The sequence below is a fragment of the Diceros bicornis genome (genome assembly GCF_020826845.1).
Source record: "Diceros bicornis minor isolate mBicDic1 chromosome 13 unlocalized genomic scaffold, mDicBic1.mat.cur SUPER_13_unloc_1, whole genome shotgun sequence".
Classification (NCBI taxonomy): Eukaryota; Metazoa; Chordata; class Mammalia; order Perissodactyla; family Rhinocerotidae; genus Diceros; species Diceros bicornis.
The window spans coordinates 7113610-7129343 of NW_026690866.1; the positions used below are offsets into that span (position 1 = coordinate 7113610).

A 15734-nucleotide genomic window follows, 5' to 3' on the forward strand; every position below is an offset into this window, starting at 1 on the left:
TACCGGGCCGGCTCTTCCCACCCTGAGTGAACGAGGACATCCTAAGACATTCCCTGGTTTCCCCTAAAGCCCCACAGGGAGGGAACCAGCCCTTCCAACTCCCTGACATATGCACCCCAGCAACTGTTAACCGATTGGGGAGGAGTGATATTATTTCTTTACTAGTAAATGGTAGATTTGACTCTTACATTATATACTGTTTGTGTCACAGCCTGGGTGTTGTGGTGTGGTTCTTTCACTTCTTATGCTCATGTAAATGAGACACAGAATCTCACTTTCCTCCTTGAATTAAGAACTTGTGTATGGTCACAGCTTATTGTATGTGGCAGAAGGGAGGAGGGCCAGACTCTTCCCTGGCTACTGAATGAAACCCTCACGTCCCCCTTCCTCAGAGGACGGATGCATTTCTGTGTGGTTCACCTGGGCCAGGAGCAGAGACTGCCCCTCAGATCTCCCTGGATGTAGAGGTTGGAGGGTCTTTGCCAGGCAGAGCAATAACCACTGAAATGTGGGTGTCTTTCAAATAGCACCTACCAGGACCATGTCCTTCCCCAGGACAGTGGCTGTCTTTCTACAGCTTTCCAGGAAGAAGGAATGTTTTTTGCTTCTCTTGGTGAGGTTTCTTTGATCAGACATTGGAACTTGCCATTTTCTAACCAGTCTCTGGATTTAGATCAACACTCATTGAGAAAAAAATTGTAAAAAGATAAACGTTTGCATGTGTAACGGACAAGGACAGAGGAAGACCATGTGCAGATGGACTATGGGCCCACAGGACATCCCCATCAGGCCGCCTCTAGGGCTCCCCATTTACCCTTTGTCTAGATTGGAATCCTCCTGGGATCCTGGTCCATGCCCTTGGAAGTCCTTTTCCCGCTAGTTTCATATCCAGAGGGAAAGATTCATGTTGCACCTTTTAAAACTACAAAAGGACTTTGTTCCATAAACCTAACTGCTCCCAGTCAACTAGGATTTCCAACATCTCTGTATTTCCTTGTATGATTCTTTTTGGGCAGAAATTCCCTAGATGACCCCCAGCCTCTCTGTCAGGTACATCATGGCCATTCCTCCCAGTCTGGGCCTGATAGATCAGGGGTAAGCTCTGTTTTGCCAGTACAATAGACCTTAATCCTGTCCACTGAATGACCCACACTGTCTCTTGCTGCCCTGGGTGACATCTTGGCGCATGTGGTTCTGAGGTCCCTGGTCTCAGACAATCACTAGTTTACACACTCGTGTTGTTACTGACTTGTCCCAAAGGGACTGCTGGGCCTGAGGGCATAGAGCACATAGCCCCAGGGACGGCTGTGTTCTTTTCCCCAGTCTGTGCTGTGGTTATATGGATTTGTGTTACAGGGATGTGAAACTTTCCTCTTGGGAGTTTTGAAAGATGAGGCAGGAGAAGGGCAGGTATAGAAGTGGGTCCAGCAGGGGAATGCCACCAATCTTAGACACAACAGACACAACCTTACCAATTAATATGCTGAAATGTTCCCCAGGTGGGTGGTTAACAGACACTGCTCAGAGCTCATGCCGAGAACCCACCCGACGACCTGGATCTAAAGGGTTAACACCCGGCATTTTGAACATCATGCCCTGGAAACACCCTGTAAGAAAAGGGCCATTGTCTTGAATTCCTTGGTACTACTTCCCCCTCCTTTCTGAAGGCTGCAAGTGTCACCCAGGGAGGCCTTTTCAGTTCAGCCAGAAGCAGAGTAGAAATCCTGGTTCCCACAGCCCAGGTCCTTCCTTTCAGGGCACTGCCATCCAAGAAAGAAAGAATTCACACATCGTTGTAGACAGCACAAACACACACACTCATATCCCACCCAAATCCCAAGATGCATGAACTACTAAGAGATTAAAAGTGACTTCAGAAACAGATCAACCAATTGCAAAAGAAGGGGTTCATTAAGATCCTGACTCAAATAAAATGTAAAACCAGGAAATAACCTTGACGAAATTGAGAGACTTTGGATACTGACTAGATAGTTGATTATCCAAATGACATTTTAATTTTAGTGTGTGATAACGTTATTGTGTTTGCGTTCCAAAAATCCCTCATCTGTAAGAAAAACTGAAATATTTACAGCTGAAATGATGTGCTCTCAGCCATCTCCTCTGGTTAATTCCTGGGGTCTTGGTGTGAGGATAATGAAAGCCAGATGATATACGAGTTGACAATCTTTGAAGCAAGTAACAGGTTCACAGAGATTGATTTTTCTCTACTCTGAGTTTTAGAGATTTTTGAAAACCTTCAGAACACAGTTTTGATAAAAACAGTATACTTGGTGTTCACATTACAATTTTACAAATTATAACATCACAAATATAAAGGAATGCTTCTCCTTCCTGACCTAAGGAAGCTCTCTCTCAGTCTGGCCTCTGTGAATGACCTGATAATGCCACTAAATATTCACTTGTCACATGTTTGTTGAGTAATTCCTATGTGCTCTGTGCTGTGTGCAAGGCAAACATTTCCACGACTCTGGATCTAGTGTGGGAAGGAAGACAAAGAGCCTGCTGCCAAGGTTCTGTAAGTGGAAAATAATGCCCTCAGGGCGTATGCTCATTCTGGAGATTCCAAAATCAAAGCTACACAAGTTTGCCAGGTAACAGATAAGAGATACTTAATTCATGATATAGAAATCACATATGTCTGAATTACCATGTGACAATGAAGAGAAATGTTGATGGATTTTGTGTTATAATTAGATGCGAAATTATCGTGCTGGCCCCTGGCTGAGTGGTTAAGTTTGGCATGTTCTGCTTTGGTGGCCCAGGTTCAGTTACTAGGCATAGACCTACAATACTCATTATCAGCCATGCCGTGATGGTGACCCACACAAAAAGTAGAGGAAGATTGGCAACAAATGTTAGCTCAGGGTGAATCTTTCTCTGCAAAAAAAAAAAGAAAATTAGATGCAAAATCATAATAAAAATTTATGGAATTGGATTTAATATACATTCAAAGACAAATCTCATTCCACTAGGTATCATCACTTCATTGAGTGTAAGTTCTAGAAAAAACAAATGTAAGTTCAAAACACTAATTCTTCATCTTCAATTATCCTGTCAATTTTAATATAAAAAGGAGAAAAATCATGGTAAAGAAAAATTGATGTTTACCATGAAAGGTGAAGATCATGATGGAAGTTACGAAGAGATGTTGCGAGAGTCAAGCCTGTCTCATGGGGAATTTCTCAACGGCACCACTCTCCTTTACTTCAGCACCGATGTTGCTTTCCTTACTGTGTTTTTTCAGGATGCCTTTCTTGGCTCCTTGCTCTCTCTGCCTCCCCGGCAATCTCGTCTGTCCTCGAGACCACAGTCAGTCTCTCCCATGCTTTTCATCACTTTCTGTGTCTGTCTCCTGATTTCTCTAGAAGATGACTGTTGCCTGCAGAGGGTCTGTGAGCGACCCAGACCCATTCCTGGACTCATCTCTGACCAATAGTGACAGTGGCCCGGGTGGGCTCAGGGCTGGTGTGCAGATGCCTCAGTCCAGGCATGGTCCACGGATTCACATGGTCCAGCCTGTGTGACTGTTGCAAAGGTATTTGCGACTCCAAAGAACTTAAGAGTTCTCCTTCACTGCTGCAGGCCTGGAGTCCCTGCAGTCTGCTGTATCCACAGACTTGCCGCGGCTTCTCCATGGTCTGCTCCCACTGACTGCACCTGACCTCACCGCCAGGATGGGAAGTTATTCCAGTAACTGGCCTCTGGAATATGCAGCTGCTTAGGCTTCAGGGTGCATAGATCTTCAGTTTTCTGAATGAGTTTAGTTTCATGGTCTTACTGTTTCCACTATGAATTCGGGGAATATTTTTGGAGCTTTATCTTTCAAAACAAAATTAAATGTGAAATTTCAACAAAATGGAGGATGAAGACTACCATCCATGGAGAATCTGCTTAGCTCACGTGGATATTCCGCCCTCCTTCTCTCCCTGGAGACATGTGTCTCAAATCACACTATGCATCACAATCATTGGAGGGTTTTTAAATCTCAGATTGTTGGAACTCAACTCAAGTAGGTCTGGGGAAGGAATGGAGAATTTTCATTTCTAAGAGGTGATGTTGAGCTGCTGGTACAGGGACCATACGTGGAGAACAGGATTCAGTGAAATCATCAAGCTGATGTGAGACAAGGACAGAAAGCTCAAGGTCATTAGCCAGTGTCAAATCCAGACCAACTTTCTTCCGCCATCTTGCTTCAGGACGTTCCTCTCCTCCTCTCTCTGTCATGGTCAAATACACACATGCTTGTGCCCCACAGCCCAGTGTTATTGGGACACAGAGTTCCAAGGACTCCAGAGCTCCTTTCAGTACCTCACCTCTAATGAAATTATTCACTACTCCATCCTTAGTCATTCACTTCCACACCCCGATCCTACCTTCACCCAAAATTCTCCTGCTCACAAATCAGTAATTCACAAACACCATATTCCCACCACAAATTTCCACATTTCCAGTTTTTACACAAAGAAATCCACTCTAAATAACCATTCTTCAATAAACTAGATTACTCCAGTAGGAATATCTTCACAAGCCTCTCTTTCTTTTCTTCTCATAATCCTTTCTAGTAATCTCAGATTCACAGTCCATCATTTCAATCATCCACTGACCATACTCCCAGATTCTTTATTGCCATCATATCCACCCTGCACACTTCAGATGATTTCAAATACCTGCCATGCCATGTTGACACTTGCACTGAACAGAGAATGCGCCAGTAGCATGTGGATCCCAACAGAGAATCAAGAACAACCAATGGATCTATATGCATTCCTCTAATGCTTCCTGAATGCTCTGCTCATTTCTTTCCATTTCTTGAGTTCCATAAATCTTTATATTCCGACCTCCTCCATATTTCACAGATAAATTGTTAACCACCGGACAAGAACTATTTCACTTTCTAGTCATCAGATCTACAAATATTCCTCATAAGGAATCCATTTATCACACCTTTTCTGTTGTTATATCCAAAGAAATTGATTTTTTGGTTGAAACCACTCTGATTTTTATCTTATCCTTCCATTTCAATGACATTATGCCCTCAATATTTGTTGTGCTTTCCATAACTACCTACTGGAATCATCCCTCAAGTTTCAAATATGCACAAATCTCTACAATCTACAAACCAATCTCTCAGCCAGCATTCCTAATAGTCCTCACCCTCCACGCCACCCCTCTCCTCCTCCTGCCAGGGATCCATTGTGAAAAGGTCACATATATCCTAATGCCTCTGTTTCCACAGTGCCCACCCAATCCCATCCCCATTCTGTGGATGCTTCTCCTGCTAACCTCACAAGCCATGTCTCTTACTAATCCACTGGGGACTTTTCATGATTTTTCTGACATGCTCTGCAGTAGCACATGAGATTGCGGACTCCAATGTCCTTTTAAAAGCCTCTTTGTCCTTGGGATCCACCACCCTACACTGTCCTGCTCTTGCCTGTCTAAACTTCCCGAGCAACTTCCAGGCTTCTCTTTATGACCACCCCACAATGACTGATGCTTCAGAAGTCAACCCTGCTCTGACACCTGTTCCCCATCTGCACCCTCCTTCTGGGGCAACCCCATCCATTTCCCTGGCTTCAAATACCCTTAATGAGCCAAACATGTCCAAAGAATTAGCAGAGACCTAACTCTGAACCCCAGACCCATTTATCTACCTGCCCATTCACCACGTCAGTGATGACTCAACTCACAATGACCAGGTCCCAATTTGAACAAGTCACTTACCCAAATAATTGGCTTCTCTCTCAGTGTCCCCAAACTCACTTCTTTTTGGTAATAACCTGTCTACCCCTGGGTGTCACTCTGGACACCCTGCCACCCCACACTCACATATCAATGAACCATCCATCCACCCTTCTGAATCTACCTACAGGTTATCCAATTCTGATTTATTTCTACTCATCTTTCAGACCTCATACAAAATATCACTTCCAGACAATGAACACTCCTGCTCCAGTAACCTAAATTACAAAACTCCATTTTTCCTCTTTGTTGATTTTTTTTATTTTAGTTATCTGTGCATTATTATTTATTTCTTTCAAGATTTAGTTCTTTCTCACTAAATTAGATATTCCATGAAGACAAGACTAATGTGGATTTTCCAAATTTTCCCACAATAATGTTCACATATGGCTTTGCACACAAAAAGGGCTCATATGTATTATGTGTACAATATATAAATTATATTCATATACATATAAAATTCAAACACTAAAACATTGCTTTGTGAAATATTTTAAATCCATCCACTTAGCTACTCTATTTTTTCCCCCGAGGAAGATCAGCCCTGAGCAAACATCCATGCTAATCCTCCTCTTTTTGCTGAGGAAGATCGGCTGTGAGCTAACATCTATTGCCAGACCTCCTCCTTTTTTTCCCCAAAGCCCCAGCAGATAGTTGTATGTCGTAGTTGCACATCCTTCTAGTTGCTGTATGTGGGACCCGGCCTCAGCATGGCTGGAGAAGCCCACCTGGGGTTCCGAACCACAGTCACCAGCAGCAGAGCACACACACTTAACCACTAAGCCATGGGGCCGGCCACTCCACTTAACTACTCTTGTGCAAAGATACCACCTTTAGGTTCTACATTGCAATAAATTAGCAGGAGTAGCTTAAGATTCCAAATCCTTTATCCTCGTAATCCAATCATGAGAGTCTAGTCACAATGATCTGTTTAAAATGCAAAAGTGATCGATTCATCTTAACTTTTAAATCCTCCATTTCTGTCTTCAGCACATATTTCTCCTTTTGTCTTATCATAATTATTTTCATATTTTCACCCTTTTCATTCCCTGATATGTTCCAGTTTGGAGGGAAAACTATTTGGTCATTCTATTTTTAGAGCACTTACTACATGCAAAGCTCTGGTGTAAAGCCTGTGATCTACAAAATAACTAAACAGACTCACTGCCCCTGTTTGATTTAGTCTTAGTGGGAGGAAAGAGATAATAAATGGCAAAGGACGTATAACGTGCCATGTAGAAATCACTGCTGTGATGAACAATAAGGCAGAGAGTGAGAGTTTGAGCTTGAGCGCATTTTCAAATTTCTTGTGTGTGTGTGTGTGTGTGTGTGTGTGTGTGTGTGCACGTGCTCATGCCTGCTGCCAGGATGGGATGAGTTGCTTCCTCCTGGGGATTGGGGGAGCCTCCTATGACTCGGAAAATTTCCTCCATGTGCACTTAATATGCAGTTTGTTATCCATGTGTATTAGTCAGGATTCTCTAGAGAAATAGAACCATAGAATATATATAAACATATAGAAATGGAGATTTATTGTAAGAATTGGCTCACAAGGTTATGGAGGATGAGAAGTCCCACAAGATGCCATCTGCAAGCTGGAGAACCAGAAAATCCAGTGATATAATTCAGTCAAATTCTGAAGGCCTGAGAACCAGGACTTCTGATGTCCAAGTGCAGGAAAAGATGGACATCCCAGGTCAGGAAGAGACAAGGGATTCAGCCATTCTTTGCTTTTTGTTCTATTGAGGCCTCAACAGATTAGATGATGCCCACCCACACTAGTGAGGGTGGGCTTGTTTATGTAGACCATGGAATCAAATGATAATGTCTTCCAGAAACATTCTCACAGACACACCCAGCAATAATACTTCACAGTCTATCTGGGACCCCTGAGTCTAGTCAAGTTGACAGCTAAAATTAACCATCACATCATGGCTCTATCCAAACAAGACCAACAGAGATATCACAACGTGACCTATGTTATTTAAATTTTCCAGAACACATATTAAAGTAAGTAAATACAAACAGATGAAACCGGATATTATAACATTTATCTTTAACCCAAGAAATCTAAATATTATCATTTCAAAATGTAGTCCACAACAGTACAAAGAACAAGATACTCAGGTTTTCCACCCCCTCTGTCTTGCTGGTCAATTTTCATGAATACTGGCTCCTCATATATCTTAATATGATCCCATATATAATTTTCTCCCATCTATTTGAGCTTTATAGCATCAAAAGGAAATCATTTTCTCATTGTCAAACTGCCCGGCTACCTCTTTTTTTTATAAATTAAAGCGATATATTGTGTTTACGTTAGAACTGAAATTAAGAATTTAAGTAATTAAGAAGGAATTGATTCCAGCAAAAGGCTGGTTTACTAAAATGGAAGACAGTTCAAGAGCAAATCTCCCAAGAAAACCATAGGGCAAATGACATTGGAAAATTCAGGGTAGAATTAGAAGACACATAGGGTGTGATTAAAATGAGAGTGGAGAGAATGTGGGAAGGAATTGATATCAGGAGTGAAAATACACAAGCATGTTCCAAGTTGATGAAAGACATCAATCCACAGATTCAATTAATTCAACATTCCCTAAGCAGAGTGACTACACAGGAAATATTGATGAACTAAACTATGGTCTAAAAACCAAAGTTAATGTAAAGTATTTTAGGGAGGACAGAGGCCAAATAAGCAAGAAAAATGCCAAATGGTGATTTCTAACTATAAAGAAAATAAGATAGACATCAACAGAGCAGCATTTTTAAAATGCTAAAAGAAATCTCATGTCAAACCAGAATTATACACCCAGCAGCAATAGTGCCCCAAATAAAGATGTCCTAGAAAAACTTAAAGTGAAACTTTTCTCTGTTAGCAGCCTTGAATTAGACAAAATACTGCAGTGAGTTATCACATCCAAAGGAAAATTAACCCAGCTTGAAAACCAGGAATACAGGAAGGACTGAAGAGGAAAGGAAAGGGTAATTTATAAATAAATATAAATGAATTTTATTTTGTGAAGTAATTCTAGAAATCTCTCATGGAGATTAAAATATACGTAGAATAAAATGTATGAAAACAGTAATACAAATGTCAGGAATGTTAAAAATAGAATTGAAAGTGTTGAAGGTATTAGCATTTGGGGGAGATGGTAAAAGTAATTATTCATATTAGACTGTATTAAGGATTCAGGATTTAACCATTAGTGAAATTAAAGATTTCTATATGATTCCAAGTAATAAGTTTATAGAGGAAATAATGGAATAATAAGAGTTAAATCAACATCAATGAAGTAAAGAGAGTAAAGGAACATTAATTATTCAGGTCAAAGGGAAGGGAAAGAGTAAGACGGTTGAAATAATTACAAGTTTACTGGTAATTACACTAGATGTAAATGCACTAAATACTAATTTCTTGTTAATGGCTGTATGATGTATTCTAGAGACATGTTAATAAATATTTTGGGCATTCTTTTATTGATAAACGTTTACACAGTCTCTATTTTTTCCTAATAAAACATAAGTGGTATGGACATTTTTGTACATATGAACTTCCATTCCTATTTTTACAAAGGTATCATTAGTGGAAGAAAAAGGAAACATTAAAATGTTGATAGAAACTGCAAATACCACCTCGCCACACAATTGTATTAAATGTTTTCATACCAACAGTAGCTGACAGTGTCAATAACCCAACATTTATTTTTAGGTATAAAGCTTTAGGAATCTCTCAAATCCCATTGATAAGAGACAGGATGTCTCCCCTGGATTATACACTGATTGGATTATCCACTCCCTTCCTCAATAAAAGGGGAATCAGAGGCAGAAGTCCTTGCATTTTCCAGCATTCCACAGGCTGTCTGCACATCAGGAGTGGTGTGAGCAGGACAAATCTGAAGCCATGGAGGAACCTGCATCGGCCTGTTTTCCAAGCCAGCCTATTCTGGTGAGTGTGGAATCCATATGGACAGCAAGAGTGTCTGATTGTACACTTTGTCCTTCTGTGAAACCTCTATAAGTGAGCAGGCAGTAGCTCTTAAAACAAGAAGATACCTTATTGAAAGTTGTTTCCTAGGTGTTAAGGTTTGTTAAGTGATGTTCACGGTATTGTACTTTTCTGTATAGGGAGTTTTCTTGGGATAATAGGCCAAACATTTGTTTTGTTTTGTTTTTAACCAACAATATCACTGGGAAGTGGACGTAGTATTCAGCCCTGCACTGTTTACGTTGTTCCCATCTCTGGAAAATATTTTACCCACAATGTGATTGGTCTTTTTAAAAAAATATTCAGTTCTGTGCTCAAATATCACCTCATCAGTTAGTCCTTCCCTAATCTGTGAATCATCTAATTATAGGTGGGCCAGCCCCTGTGGCGTAGCAGTAAAGTGCTCACGCTCTGCTCCTGGTGGCCGGGGTTTGGATCCCAGATGCGCACCAAGGCACCACTTGTCAGGCCATGCGGGGGCAGCGTCCCATATAAAGTTGAGGAAGATGGGCACAGATGATAGTACAGGGCCAGCCTTTCTCAGCAAAAAAAAAAAAAAAAAAGAGGAGGACTGGCATGGATGTTAGCTCAGGGCTAATCTTCCTCACAAGGTAAATAAATAAATGAAATATTTGTAGGTAATTTCTTTCCCCTTTATCCCTCCTTACTCTTCTTCTTCCATCCCTCCCTCGGTCTCTCTATCTCTGTGTAGCCCTTACTGTTTATTACAGGATCTAATTATACCTAACACTATATTAGACATTCATCCGTCTCTCTATTTACTTATTCCTCTCACCAAGATTAAAATAAACAGGGTAAGTGACTTTTTAAGTTAAATTCTGGATCATGGGTTTTAGTACATAACTTGGCATATAATGGGTGTTCTATAAATGGGACACACAAATAGTTTTCCCTCCAATCTGGGACATGTTGGAGAACGAAAGGGATGGTATTTTTGTGTGTGTGTGTGTGAGGAGATAAGCCCTGGGTTAACATCTGCCAAGCCTCCTCTATTTATTTATTTATTTTTTTTTGCTGAGGAAGACTAGCCCTGGGCTAACATCCGTGCCCATCTTCCTCCACTTTATACGGGACGCCGCCACAGCATGGCTTGCCAAGCAGTGCATCAGTGCGTGCCTGGGATCCACACCGGCAAACCCTGGGCAACTGCAGCGGAGCAAGTGCACGTAACCACTTGGGCCACTGCACTGGCCCCAGAGATGGTATTAATAATTATGGCAGGACAACAGAGATGAAGTGAGATTTATGACTTCACTTTCAAAAACTATCTGAAGAGAGAAATGAGAGATTGTAAAGGAAAGGTGCACTGATTAGGTTTACATTTTAAATAGATTATTGTGCCTAGAGTCTTATAATGGATTACAGACAGAAAGGATTTGCAATCTTAGTGATAATTGATTGCAGTATACCACAAAACAGATTATATCCTTGTATAACTGTAGTTCAGTGAATTTGTTTGAAAATTTTAGAAATTTTTTTTTGGAGTTTGAATAATTTCTTTCCGTAAATATATTGAGTACCTTGTAAGGGCAAAGCAATGAGTGAATACGGCAGTGTAAAACATTACAGTCCACATTAGTCTTCACTTCATGGAGTATCCAATTTAGTGAGAAAAACACTATAAGAGAAGTAGATGATAATACACATACTATTAAAAATTAAAAAATAAACAGAGAAAATGTGATATTAATTTTGGTGGCTGGATCAGGAAAGGTCACTCTGTTGAAATGGTATTTTGTAGGAAATCTGAAAGGTGCTCAAGAATTATTCAAAAGTGGAGAATCTTTAGGTGGATTCAGGAGGGTGGATGGATGGTTCATTGATATATGAGTGTGTGGTGGCAGGGTGTCCAGAATGACACTCAGGTGTAGACAGAATATCAGTACAAAGAAGCGAGATTAGGGGACGCTGAGATATGGATGATTATTTGCAGAATTGGTTGGTTCAACTTGGGACCAGCTCACTGCGCGCTGGTCATCAAGTTATCACTGATGTTGTGAGTGGGCAGATGGGTATTTTTTGTCTCAAGGTTGAAGCCAGATCTGTGCTGATTCTATGGGCATTTCTAGTTCATTAATGGTATGTGAAGCCAGGGAAATGGATGGGCTGGCCTAGAAGCGGGTGTGGATGTGCAACAAATGTGAGAGCAGGATTGACTTCTAAGAAGCGTCAATTGTGTTAAGTCAGATGGTGGAGCCCAGATTAACAGGGAGGAGTAGGAGGAGAAAGAAAGTGTCAGGGGAGGAAAAATGGTTTTTTACAGTGCATAGAATTATGTGATGGGAATATGGCGTGTGTGTGTTATTTACTTATGAACAGGAGGATATTTGAGTGAAGATGGGACTTGGGTGTGCAAATGAAGTGAGCATCAAATTGCTAAGAGGAACGTGATTTCATTAGAGATGAGACACTAAATTCCTATGCTCTGGGCACAGAATCATCCAGTTTTCATAGTCCTTTCTGTCCTTGACTCATATCAGTTTGATGTCACAGGATCTCGTTCTCAGTGTTTGGTGCCTGTGCCAGTAGCATCAGCAACATCCAGGAACACTCAGAAATCCAAATTCTTAGCCATCCCCAGGCCTACTTGGGTTGAGGTCCAGCAATCTGTGTTTTAACAACCCTCCAGATGATTGTGATGCACAAGGCAGTTTGAGAAATATTTCTCCAAGATACAAGAGGGTGGAAGATCCAAATGAAGTGAGAACATTCTCCATGGCTGGTAGTCTGCATCCCCCATTTTATTCAAATTTAACATTTCATTTTGTTTTCAAAGGGGAAAGCTCAAAAGAAATATGATGCCCCAGACTTCAGAGGAGAAAAAACAGGTCCATTTAGCCAAGACAAAGCGGAGACATCATGAAAGGTCTGCACTTCCTAGAAGACTCACCAGATGAATTTTCAAGAGGCCAGTTACAAGGATGACTTCCCACCCTGGCAATGAGGTCAGTTACAGTCAACGAGAGGAGACCTTGAAGGAGCACCAGTAAGTCTGTGCATACAGGAGACTGCAGGGTCTCCAGGCCTGCAACAGTGAAGGAGGACTTTTAAGCACTTTTGATATCACAAATACCTTAAGTATTATTGCACCAGGTGGTCCAGGTGAATACCTGGGTTGTGCTGGTGCTGCGTCTGTAGACCCCAGCCTCAAGCCCACTGCCACACTGTCTTCAGACTGGGAAGAGGTGATTTCAGGAGTGGGTCTCTGTCTCCCACAGCCACACTAAACACAACTTGTAACTTATGGAGACATTCACAGACAGAGTCAGAGAGTGAAATAAGCAAGGGAGAGACTGGCTGAGGCCCTGAGGGCAGAGAGGTTTGCCAGGGAGGCCCAGAGAGCAAGGAGCCAAGACGGATGTTCTGAGACCTGATGGAAAATAGGAGAAGGTCATGCTGAAGAAGCCAAGAAGTGTTCCCCATGAACAGCCCCCAGTTTAATTCACCTCATTTAATGTCAACCTCGCTTCTTGCTCTGGACTGTGATGCTTTGTCATTTTATAATTGTACTTTATTAAACTCTTTTGAGAGAAGTAAATGTGAAGAGTAGACAGTTGTGTGGGTGAGAGATCGGGTTCCATGTGACAGGAAAGAAGATCTTTACTAGTCCTAGTATACTGCAATTTCTGCTTACCATGATTCTTATTCACTTTTATATTAAAGGTACTTTGGCCTAAGGGATCGTTTAGTATTTTTAGTTATATATTTTTAGAATACTTGCAATCGGGAAAAGATGATACCTATTGTAAAGAGCTTTAATGTTGTTTAACGTTAAATTAATTTGATTCCATAAATGTCTTACTTTACTAAGCTTGCTTTTATAACTCAATTTAACATAATCTGTATCTTTTTTTTGCCAAATGTTAACTCATATACAAGACATTTTCATATAATTTAATTAGCCCTTAGACTACCTGTTACAGCCTTATCTGTTACTTAAAATCACCTCGGTGATTTTTTAAAATAGAGTTCACCTTAGATTCTTACAAGGAAAATGTTGTTTGGGAGCATTTAGCACTGAGAGAATCTTGGCAGCAGGCTTGCTGCCTTCACCTTGACACTAGGTCCTCAGTCAAGGAAACTTGTCCACCTGTTCACAGAATAGGGCACACCATAATTATTCAATAAACATGTCATGACCAATATTTGGTGGAAAAAAGGGTCAAGTTACAGAAGTGAGATGGTAGGACTCTTTTACTGGGTAAGGAGGGAAAAGGACTGATGTGGTTTTGGAAGGATCTGGAATTTTCTGGACTTTCTTGAAGACCTTTGATAGAGTAGTCTTAGCAGTCATGGGGAAGGAAGCCTATTTCAGAGGGTAAATGAGTGACTGCAAAATAGAAGGGCAGAGAGTGAGTGGAGGTGGACAGTTGTGCCTTGTGCCTCCTGACAATGGCCTCTAGATTTAACACAGCGATGGCTCCCTGCCAGAGCCCACAGCTGTGGTGTGGGGTTGACTCCTCCCTAGGACTAGGGTGTTCTGATTCCTCAGTGTGAGCTAATCTGCATATTCCAAACCCCCAAAATGTCATGGGATTGGGGTGTCAAATGGCCCTCTCTGGTCCAACAGGATCCAGGCACAGGACCCTTTATGGAACAGGAGGTGGAGCTGGGTATACACGGTGTTCTTACCTGACAGACCTGGAGTTCTGGGCTCAGAGAGGCCACAGTGTAGGAGCCACTGACAGGGTCTGAGGCCACTTGGGAGGAGAGCACAATAGGTGTTGGCACGGGGGCAGTCAGGACAAGACCTCCCGCCTCATTTGTATGCTGCCTTTCTGCACTTGGTCACAATCTACTCCTCGATTCTCGTTACCATGAGCTGATTTCTTCCCTCATTGGATCTTTTCTTCCCTCATATATTCTGTTAAATTATTTCAAGTTAACTGTGGTTGGGTTTTCTCTCCCATACCTTTAAATTATTTTTGACGAATTCTTATATGTATACCATGATTTCAATGAGTTACATTGAAAAATGAAGGTGTTCACATGTGATAATTGCAGAACTGAGAAATTTAAATTATAGCATCGGGTGTGGTCCATGATTTTCAGGACATCCATATGATAAGCCACATGATAATCAGAATTTTTAAGACAAGGCACTATTAGGTTTTGAGGGTTTGAGTGAGAACAAAAGGGATCCCTACAATTGAATCACAGGTTATCAACAGCAGAGAATCCTCCCTCACCTCTTCCAGGTCCTGGTGGTTCCTGCTTCCCTGTCTTGTGGCAGCAGATATCCAATCTTTGCCTACGTCTTTCACGTGATCTTCTTCCCTCCACGTCTCTGTGTCTTCTCCTCTTCTTATAAGGACACTAGTCATTGAATTGAGGGCCCACCCAAAATCCAGGATGAGTTCATCTGCGGATCTTTAATCACATCTGCAAAGACGCTGTTTCCAAATAAGGTCACATTCTGAGGTTCCGGGTGAGCTTGAATCTTTGGGAGATGTTATTCAACCGCCTACATCCTCTACCCTCAAGTTGAGGTTGGGAGCTGGCTCAGGCAGATATGAATGGTAACAATATCAGAGGAGTTGTTTTCACCAACAATATTGGAGGAGTTGTTTGCCTCAAAAGTACTTGATTCAATGTAATAAACTTAAAAATCATATTTTTTTTTTGAAATCGTGATGGTGATTCTTAAATTCATATGAAAGAGAAATTTTACAAAATAAAAGAATTTTTGAGAGCCAACCACCAAACCAAATAAACATGAAGGAGAAAAAGGACAAAGGTGACATATCAAAACATTTCCCTAGTTCTGTTAACAAAAACGGCAAACTAATGTAATCACAGAACCAGTGTCTCCACTGAAGCCACTGTTCAGTTGGACAAAACTGACAGAATCGAGTGTTTCAGAACTCTGAAATATAATAAAAACCTTATAGCATCCAGAGGAGTGATTAATGAAAGAAAATGTGGCTGAATTTGGGTAAGAAAGCATTGTGGTGTTTTTGGT

General features: G+C 41.2%; 1 pseudogene; it reads left to right on the top strand.

The window, feature by feature from the left end:
- Positions 1–4259: 4259 nt before the first annotated feature.
- On the top strand, positions 4260–13053 carry LOC131401646 (putative methyl-CpG-binding domain protein 3-like 3; annotated as a pseudogene).
- The last annotated feature ends 2681 nt before the right edge of the window (positions 13054–15734 follow it).